Source organism: Cyprinus carpio, unplaced genomic scaffold (assembly GCF_018340385.1).
Source record: "Cyprinus carpio isolate SPL01 unplaced genomic scaffold, ASM1834038v1 S000000559, whole genome shotgun sequence".
Taxonomy (NCBI): domain Eukaryota; kingdom Metazoa; phylum Chordata; class Actinopteri; order Cypriniformes; family Cyprinidae; genus Cyprinus; species Cyprinus carpio.
This window is the reverse complement of record NW_024873295.1, coordinates 1-10,751: the sequence shown is the minus strand read 5'-3', so window position 1 is coordinate 10,751 and position 10,751 is coordinate 1. Positions and strand designations below refer to the sequence as shown.

At 51.5% G+C, this 10,751-nt stretch overlaps 1 non-coding gene and 1 pseudogene across 1 annotated transcript; both read left to right on the top strand.

Moving 5' to 3' along the window:
* The first annotated feature begins 617 nt into the window (after window positions 1–617).
* LOC122142995 lies at window positions 618–723 on the top strand. The gene has a single exon (XR_006158913.1). It is a non-coding gene; the product is annotated as a U6 spliceosomal RNA (small nuclear RNA).
* A 3,814-nt stretch (window positions 724–4,537) lies between these two features.
* On the top strand, window positions 4,538–4,650 carry LOC122142996 (annotated as a pseudogene).
* The last annotated feature ends 6,101 nt before the right edge of the window (window positions 4,651–10,751 follow it).

Below are 10,751 nucleotides of genomic sequence, written 5' to 3'. Positions count from 1 at the left end.
CTCGAAAAGAGCCAGAGAACTTCAACGCTCATTTGCAGAATGTGAGAAGAGGATCCATGATAGGACACCGTCCTGGCCATTCGCTGCCCCACCACTCTTTACCGCCACCTCTTCTGTCGATAAAAGGACAAGACCAAGCCCCCTTCAGCGCCAGAACTTCAGCGATCATCGTAGAAAGTAAGAAGAGAATCAAAATGACCGACATCAGCAGTGGAGATCCAAAATTCGTCCGGTAAAAGGACCCCCTTCATCCTGACCCTTCGCTGCCCACCACTTCTTCACTGCCACCTCTTTTTTGAAAAAAAAAAAGGACAAGGCCAAGCCCCCTTCAGCGCAGTACTCCGGTACCATCGGCAAGTGCGTCCACCCGCTTCCTCATGTTCAGCAGATGGTCCTGTACATCGCTGTGAAATCTGGCCCATGTGCCAAACACGAGGCGCTACAGTCCCTGTCCCCGAACTCGGTGAACGATTGCAAAAAGTCAGGGTGCGTCCGGCTCAGAAAACGAATGGTACGGCATGCGTAAGTGGTGAGTGGCTCACTGGGGCCTACACCTCTGAGAGGGCTCGCGCGCCCCGAGGGGTACAATACCTCGCCCGCGGACGCATCTCTTGTGATTGCTTACGGCGGCACCTATACTAAAATTGGATCGAACAGAGAAGATTAGCATGGCCCCTGCGAAAGGATTGTGACACGCAAATCCGTGAAGAGCTCCATCTTTTTGATTGCGAATATTTGTGGCATCCTTACTCTATCCGCCAGCGTCTGGTGGAATAGACACAGGTTCAGCGAAGGGCGTTTTGGTAAAATCACCCGCCTCCTTTGTCTGAGAGCTGTCCGCTGCGGCCCCGAATCATCACACCATGTGATGAACTCATGAGAGATACATGGGCATCGTCAGATCGGCGCTTGAGGGCAGGGAGAGGAGACTGGGGTCACCTGGTCTTTGACAAACTCGAAAGAGCCGACTAACTTCAACGATATTTTTAGAATGTAGAACGAGGATCCCCTGAAGGGACACCCGTCCTGGCCCCTTCTCGCTACGGTCGGTCGGTGCCCACCACTTCTTTACACCGCCCACCTCTTCTTGTCGACATACAAAGGGACACGGCCACACGACCCTTCATCTCCAGAACTTCAGCGCTCATCGTAGAAAGTAAGAAGAGAATCAATGAGCAAACATCAGCACGTGGAGATCCAACGTTCGTTCCGGTAAGACCCCCTTCATTCCTGACCCTCGATGCCCACACCACTTCTTCACTGCGCACCTCCTTTTTTTGAAAAAAAAAAGGACAAGGCAACGCCACCTTCAGCGCAGTACTTCCGGTACCACATAGGTCCGTGGTAGCGTCCACCCGCTTAAGTCATGTTCAGCAGAGCTCATGTACCATCGCTGTGAAATCCTGGCTGAATCGTGAAACACGAGGCAGCTACCGTTCCCCTGTCCCCCCGCCTGACCCGGTGGAACGTATTTGAACAGTCAGGGGGGTCGGCCATCAGAAACCGAATGGTACGGAAGTGCGAAGAAGAGTGGGAGATGGTCACTGGGCCCTACCACCTTGAGAGGGCTCGCGCCGGCCGCCGAGGGATTACACATTAACCGAAGGCGGGCACGGCATTCTTTGCTGCTACGGCGGCACATATACTAAAATGAGAGTCGCTTACGAGCCGATCGCTTGCCCCTGCGAAAGGATGACCGCAAAGATCCGTTGATGAAGAGCTCCTCTATTTTGATGCGATATTTGTCGCTCCTCTATCTATCAGCCCCGCGTCTGGTGAATAGACACAGGTCTAAGCGAGGGAGCGTATTGTAGTAAAATCACTCACCGCCTCCTTTGTCTGAGAGATGCTCGGCTGCGGCCCCGCTCCATCACACCATGTGCGAAATCATTGAGAAACTACATGGCATCGTCCGACTCGGAGCTTGAGAGCAGGGGAGGAGACCTGGGTCACCTGCGTATGACAACTCGAAAACTGAGCCAGAGAACTTCAAGCTCAGTTGTAGAAGTGGAGAAGAGGACCATGATAGGACACCGTCCTGGCCCTTCGATGCCCACCACTTCTTACCGCCACTTCTTCTTTCGATTAAAGGACAAGGCAGACACGCCCCCCTTTCAGGCCCGAAATTCAAGCGCTCATCTGTAGAAGTAAAGAAGAGAATTCATGACAAGACATCAGCACGTGGAGATCAAGTTAGTCCAGGTAAGACCACCTTCAGCTGGGGGACCCTTCGCTTGCCCACCACTTCGTCACTGACACGGACGCTTTTTGAAAAAACAAAAAGGACCAAAGGCCAGCCCCTTCCAGCGCAGTCATTACGGGTACCATAGGGCAAGTGCGCACCGCCGTTCCATGGTCAGCAGTTGTCCTGTACATCGCTGTGAAATCTGGCACCATGTTGCAACACGAGGCGCTAAACCGTCCCCTGTTCCCCCGAAACTCCGCGTTTGGAACGATTGCAACAGCAGGGTGCGTCCGGCCTCGAAAAGAATGTACGGCGATGCGAAGTGGTGAGATGGTACGAAACTGGGCACCTACCACTCTGAGAGGAATGCAGCAGGCCCCAGAGGGGCCACATACACTCGAGAGGGACGCATTTTATTGTGGTGCGGATCACGGCGGCATAGGATGCGTGCACACCATATTAATAAAATTTGGATAAGAGTACAGAGCTAACGATTTCAGAGGACAGGGCCCATGCGAGGAGTTTCAAGGTCGAATGACACGCCAACGATCGTTTGTGAATTAAATAGAGGATATGAAGGACGCCTATCCATTTGTTCTCGTCTAGCGTGATAGTACCAGGTCTCCAGGCTGACCATCTACACACAACGTTGGTGTAAGAACACCTCGCCACCATACCTTTTGTCGTGAGGAGATAAAGCCTGCCAAGCACTAGCTGGGCCCGCTCGATCACATCGCATGACAAAGCCACTCGTCAAGATTCGGGCAGTGTCCCGACTATTTGAAAATGTACGATAAATTTCGAGCACAGAGGAGGAGACAACCACCACGGAGGGTCACAAGACGACACGTATGACTTCTAATACACGAAATCAGGCTTTTAGAATGTGAGGAAGAGGATCCATGATAGGACACCGTATGTGCCCCTTCGCTGCCCACCACTCTTACCGCCACCTCTTCTTTCGAAAAAGACAAGGCCAGAGCCCCCTTCACGCGCAAGAACTCAGCGCTCATCTGAGAACGTAAGAAGATGAATCACTGACAGACCTCAGCACGTGGAGAAATAAGGAAAAGGTGAAGCACGGAGAGCAGGAGCAATCAATGATAAACAGACATCAGCAAGTGAGCGACTGCCCCCCCTCTTCAAAGAGATCTGGCCAGGTCACACTAAGAACCACTTCACTACCTGACCACTGTTCTATCGGCATTGACCACAATACTCCTTCCTCATACCCATGTCAGATGCTCCTACGTACATTTTAGTGGCAATCTGGCACATGTGCAACTCGAGGCAGCCCCCAGCGCAGGTTAAGTCACTCGCTGAACGACATGAACAGTCAGGGTGCGCCCGTGACATAACACGACGGTACGCGAGCGGCGCATACTACGGGGTTTCACTGGGCACCTTGTCACCTGAGAGCGCTCAGCGCCCCGTGATGAACATACAGCGAAGCTGGACGCTTCTCGTGCTGCTACGGCTGCACATGATACTCAAAAATTGACGATACAGAGAAGATTTCAGTACTGGCCCCCCTGGCGAAGGATGACACGCAAACTGCGGAAGCGCCCATCTTTTTTTGATTTGGTATTTGGGCGCTCCTCTACCTATCAGCCCCTCGCCTGGTGAATCACTCACCGGCCCCACCTTAAGGAGCGCTTTCTGCGTAGATCGCATCACGTCAGCGCCTGGACTGGGTTCGAGAGAGATGCGACAGCTTTCGCGCCCACGACCATCACACCATGTGATGAAACTCATGAGAAGAGCAGGGACGGAGGGACCAGGGTCCTCGAATGTTTTGGAAGGTCACCTGCGTCATTGTGACCAGCAACTCGGAAAAATTGAGCCAAGAGGTAGAAGAGTGAGAGAATGATAGGACCCGTCCTGGCCCCTTCGCTGCCCACCATTCTTTACCGGCACCTCTTCTGTTTCGAAAACGGACAGCCACGCCACCCTTCAGCGCCAGATTGATCGCTCAGCGTCATCTGTAGAAGTAAGAAGAGACTCAATGACAAGACATAAGCACCGTGGAGATCCAAAGTTCGTCCGGAAGACCCCTTCATTCCTGAGACCCTTCGCTGCACACCACTTCTACAATGCCACCTCTTTTTTGAAAAAAAAAAAAGACCAAGGCCAACATCTTGCACCAACCCCCGCCCCCTTCAGCCGCAAAGGCGTAAAAGGTTTCAGCAGATGCGTGCAACGATTGCCAACAGTCAGGGGGCCGTGTCCAGAGCCCACTGCGTTACGCGCGGCATGCGAGAGTGGCGTTGATAGGATGTAGGCCTCACTGTTCGGCCCCCTACCACCTCTGAGAGGGCTCGGCGTATTCGGTACACATACCTCGAGCGGGGCGCCTCTCTTAGGATTAGAATGACGGCAGTAACTAAATGGATCGATACAGAAGATTAGCATGGCCCCTGCGAAAGGATGACCGCATAAAAATCCGTGAAGCTAGCTCCATCTTTTTTGATTCGCGATTATGTTGTGCTCGCTCTATCTATCAAGGCCTACAGGGTCTGTTGGTGAATAGACAAGGTGCTATTACCCCGGAAGGAGCGTTTTGTTGTAAAATCACTCTCACCGCTCCTTTGTAACTGAGAGAGACATGTCGTCAGACACGCTCATCAACAACCATGTCGAATGACCACTTCAACTGAACAGCTACGCATAGGGCCCATCGTTCAGACTCGGAGTTTCGGAGAGAAGGAGGGATGATGGCAGAGACCTGGCGTTGCAACGCGCGCGGTAATCTGTGCGGTTAATTTGCACAACTCGAAACGATTGAGCAGAGAACATCAGCGAACACGCTAATTTGGGATAGAATCGGAGAAGAGGATCACACATGGAATAGGACCAACGAATGCCTCGGACACCCTTCACGAGCCTGACGCCACCGCACTTCAGATTTTAACGCGACCTCTCGTTAGCGATAAAGCCGACAAAGGCCCACGCCCCCCCTACGCGCCATGAACTCCAAACGCGTCATCTAGTTAGGAAAAGTAAGAAGAGCAATCAATTGACAAGACATTCAGCACGTTGGGAGATTCCAAAGTTTCTCCTGGATGAGACCGCTCGCCGCATCATACCTGAACCTGGTTCGCTGGCCCACCACTTCTTCACTGCCACCCACCCCGTCTTTTGAACAAAGACAAGGCCTAAGCCCCCTATACATGCATGCAATAGTGACGTCCGGTATACCATCCGTCAAGAGAACCAAGGCTCAGATAGCAGCTGCGTCTAGCCCGTCGCTCATGTTCACAGATGTCTTCCTGTCCATCGCTGTGAAATGCTGTGCGCATGTGCAACAGCGAGTCTCTAATTTAACCCATAGTCTCCCATAGTCCCACCGACTCGGTGAAGCGATTGCAACAGTCATGTGCGCACGGGCCATTCGAGAAGCCGAGATGGTAGGGGCTGCGAGTGTGAGTTGGCTCACTGCCCTAGACCACCTCTAGAGAGGGACTTATCAGGAGTCCGCGGGCACCGACCGAGGGGCTACACAAAGACATCATAAGCGGTGTGAAAAAGGCTCTCTTGTGGTCTTGGCTGCTGGCGGCTTACATATACATAAAATTATGGATCGGAAACTACAGAGAAAGATTAGTCATAGCCCACTAGCGAACGGATGTACAAGCTCAATCACGTGAAGCGCTCCTTAAAACCCAAATAGATTCCAAGACAAATCCAACAATACACATCCGATTTATGCTTAGCGTTATTTGTGCTCACATACTAAACTCTACTCTATCAGCCTGCCGCATCTCAGTCATGGTGAATAGGACTACAGGTCTCAGGGCGAAGTAGTCGTTAATTTGTTGGATAAAGTCACAGCTCACAGCGCCGCCTCGCTTTGTCGTGAGAGATGCTCACTAGCGATTCAGCACTGCAGAACTGCACCGCCTCCATCACCACGGCACATGTGTAGGAACATTCATAGAGAAGCTACGATGGCGCATTCTTCAGGATTGACAGTAACATTGAGGAGCTAATGAGAGTCAGGAGGAGACTCTGAGGTCACTACTTGCGATATATGACTAACTACATCGAAATCGAGCCACGAATACCATTCAACGACTCATCTTTTAAAATGTCAGAAGAGTATTTCCATGATAGGAGCACTCACGCGTACCTGGCGCAACTCTATGTCACGGAGCAGGGAAAAATGCCGCACAACTATTAACACTTCTTTACCGGCATACATCTCGAAATTCAAGTCAATACTTGCGATATAAGGACCAGGAAAGGCAAACGCCCCCCTTCGTACAAGCAGAAACTAAACAACTTGCACTCTAAATACATCTCGTATGTAAGTAAGAGAGAATGCAATGACACTACATCAGCACGTGGAGATCCGACAACGTTCGTTCCGGTAAAGACCGCCCTTCATACCTGATACCTCTGATCAGCACCTGCCCACCACTTCTTTTTCCTGGCCGACCGTACAATCTATCTTGAAAAAAAAAAAAGCAAGGCCAATGCCCCCTTCAGCGCAGTACGCCATTTCTATCCTTGATCTTCAGTGACTCACACTATCGCGGTACCATCGGCGAAATGCGTCACATCCGCTGCCTCATTGTCCGTCATGTTCAGCATAGTATGGCTCCTGTATACATCGGCATTTGAAATCTTGGTCCACCACAATTAGTGCAGACACGAGGCCAAGCCTTGAAGTGATGTCAGCCCTGTCGCCCTCCCGCTAACTCCGAAGGTGAACGATTGCAAACAGTCAGAGGTGCCGTCGCGGACATCAGAACCGAATGGTATCGCAATTCCCCCCCCCCTGAGATCGGTCTACTTCTACATCGGCCCTACAGCCTCTGTAGCGGCTCTCAGGCTGGTGCCCAGTTAGCAACCCCGAGGTGGGGCATCTTACCAAAATTAATGCGAGTTGGAGAACGCACTCCATTCATCATTGTGCATATGCTTGTTTCGGAGCACATATACAAACGTGGATCTATACTACAGATTGTGATTCGATACAGAGAGATTAGCATGGCCGCTCCGAATAGCACTAAAAATCGTAGATGACAAAAAAACGTCAAATACCGGGAAGGTCGCCAATCCGGCACATATCTTTTTTGATTGTTCGATAATTTGTGGCTGGCCTCTAACTCTATCACCGGCCTCGTCTGGTGAATAGACACAGGTCTCAGCGACTAGAGGAGCGTCTTGTTGTAATAATCACTCAGAAAAACCGAGTTCAGGCCTCCTTTGTCTGAGTCAGAAGCTCATTCTGCGGGGCCTGGATAAGTGGGTCATCCGCTAAAATCACTCGCATTGATGAAAGTGACAGTGAAAATAAGTGAAAGTGAGCGTGACATTCAGCGCAAGTATGGTGACCCATACCAATATTCTTGCTCATGCATTTACAACCCATTGTCTGAGAGATGCACAGCGGCACAGAGCAGACCGCTCACACTACGATCAACACTAGTGAACACAGAACACTCACACTGTGACATCTGCAGTGAGCTACATAAACTATCGGTCAAGATCTCGGCCCGCTCTGAGCTACAGACAGTGGGATAGTATGAGACCTTGGTAGATCAGGCCTGCGGATTTGACTGAACCATCGAAAATAGACCGAGGTAGACCCTTCAACGCTGGGCATGTATGTGTAGAATGTGAGAAGATGAATCCATGATAGGACCGTCGTCCTGCGGCCCTTCGCTGGCGCGCCACCCAGCGACCTATCTTTACCGTGCGCACCATTGACTTCCTTACATATCCGATAAAACGCCAGGCGCCACGCCCACCTTCAGAAGCACGCCAGAGACTACATGCGCAAGTCTCCAATCTGTAGAAGTAAGAAGAGAATTCAATGACAAGACATCACCAGCACGTGGAGTATCCCAAGTTCAGTACGGGTAAGAACCTGCAATCACTTCCTCCTGACCCTTTTCTGGCCCACACATTTACTTCACTAGGCCCCCGCCATGGTACCAATCTTTTTTGCAACAGTAAAGGATCAATGGGCCACCTAGCCCCACTTCAAAGTCAGCAGTACTACCGTAGCCATCGGCAATGCGTCCACACTGTCAGCAGAGTACTTTCCGCTTCCTCATTTTCAGCAATGTTACATCCTGTAGCATCAGCCTGTGAAATCACGAGGCACATGTGCAACAAACGAGCGCTGATCGGCAAGCGTGTGGCGATGCCTGACCTTGCTCCGAGACTGGTGGATACCGATTTGGCAACAGTCAGTGTGTGCGTGCCGGCCCTCAGACCGAACATGGTAGCGTGCATGGCGAATGCGGTGATTTATGGCTCACTGGGGACCACTACCAACTTCCAAGAGGAGGCTTATAGGGCGATCTGGCTGCGCAGAATACCAGAGAAGGTTACGACACTACCTCGATGCGGGACCCAATCTCTTAACAGCTGCCTTGCTATCACTACGAGCGGCACATATACTAAAATTGATTGCGATACAGAAGAAGAATTAGCATGGCCCCTGACGAAGTGATGACTAACGTCAAATCCGTGATAGCGCTCCTATCCTATTGATATCTGATTGCGAGACCCTTTGTGCTCCTCGAGCTTCTATCAGCCTCCCGTCGTCTGGTGAATATAGACACAGTCTCAGGGCGAAGGAGCGTTTTGTTTGTAAAAATCATCATACACGGCCGATCCTTTGTGCTGAGAGATGCTCAGGGCTGCGGCCCCGCTCCATCACACATGAGATGACTCATGAAGCACTACATGGGCCAATCCGTCTAGACTCGGAGCTTGAGAGGCAGGGAGAGGAGGCGTTACCTGGGTCACCTATCTCTACCTGCGTATGTGACCTAGCCTTAGAAATGAATCGCCAGAGAACTATCAAGAACGCTCGCTTTTGTATATGTTAGAATAGGAATCCATGATAGACAACCGTCCGTCCTACTTGCTTTCGCCTTGCCCACTAAACCACTCTTACTTACGCGCCACCTATTCTTCTTATCGATAAGGACAAAGTTGCCACGCCTCCCTTCAAGCTCCAGTGACACTTCAGCGCTCATACTGTAGAAAGTAAGCAAGAAATCAATGACAAGACATCAGCACGTGGAGATCCAGTTCGTCCGGTAACGCCCTTCAATCCTGACCTTCGCTGCCCCCACTTCTTCACTGCACCTCTTTTATTGAAAAAAAAAAGGACAGGCCTAAGCCACCCTTTCAGCGCAGTACTCCGGTACCATCGGCACGTGCGTCACACCGCTATCCTCTTGTTACCGATTCAGAGCAGATGGCTCCTGTACATCTGCTGTGAAACTGGCGACATGAGGGCACACGAGGCGCGTACTCGTGTCCCTGTCCCCGCGAACTCGGTGAAACGATTGCAACAGTCAGGGTTGCGTCCGCCTCATAACCGAATGTGTCGCAATGCGAAGTGGTGAGATGGCTCACTGGGCCCTACCACTCCTGAGAGGGCTCGCGCGGCATCCCGAGGGGTCACTACGCATCGAGCGGGCCTCCCTCTGCTTCGTGCTCTGCCTACGGCGGCACATCACCTACTAACAATTGGATTCGATACAGAGAAAGATTAGCAATGAACGCGCCACCGTCGACAAGGATGAACACGCAGATAAGGTGTAAGCGCTCAATTCTTTTTGATTTCGATATTTGTGCCTACTCTAATCTAATCAGCCCATCGTTCTGCTGAATAGACACAGGTCCTCAGGCGAAGGAGTCGTTTTGTTGTAAAATTCACTCACGGCCTCCTTTGTCTGAGAGCATGCTCAGCTGCGTCCTGACCCGCTACCATCACACCATGTGATGAACTCATATAGGAACTACTATAGGCCATCGTCAGACTCGGAGCTTGAGGAGTCAGGACGAGGCGACCTGGGCCACCATGATTATTTGACCCAACTCGGAAACTGAGCCAGGAGAACTCAACGCTCATTTTTAGCAATGTGAGAACCGAGGATCCATGATAGTACAACCGTCCTGGCCCCTTCGCTGCCACCACTCACTTCTTTACCGGCCACCTCTTCTTTCGATTTCAAAGGAACAAGGCCACGCACCCGTCATCGCACAGCAGAACTTCACGACCGCACTCGCCTAATCTGTAGAACAAGTAAGAATTAGCATCAATCGGACGCATACGCCCAATGTTTGTCAAGCAGGAGCGTGCGAGATCCAAAGTTCTTACCGGTAAGACACGCTTATCATCCTGACCCTTCGTGCTTGCCCACCGCACTTCTCCTGCCACCTCTTTTTTGAAAGAACAAACGGACAAGGCCAATCCCCCCTTCAGCGCAGTTATCGGTCCATCGGCAAGTGCGTCCACCGCTTCCTCATGTCAGCAGATGTCTGTTACATCGCTGTTGAAATCTGGCACATGTGCACACGAGGCGCTACAGTACACCTGTCCCCCGAAACTCGGTGAACGATTGCAACAGTCAGGGTGACGTACGGTCCTCAGACCGAATGGTACGGCATGCGAAGTGGTGAGATGGCTCACTGACCCTACCACACCTGGGAAGGCTGCCCCTTGGCCCGAAGTACCACGCCTCGGCGGGGCCTCCTCTTATCATTTACTCTGGCTGGCATATACTAAGTGGATCGATACAGAGAAGATTAGCAT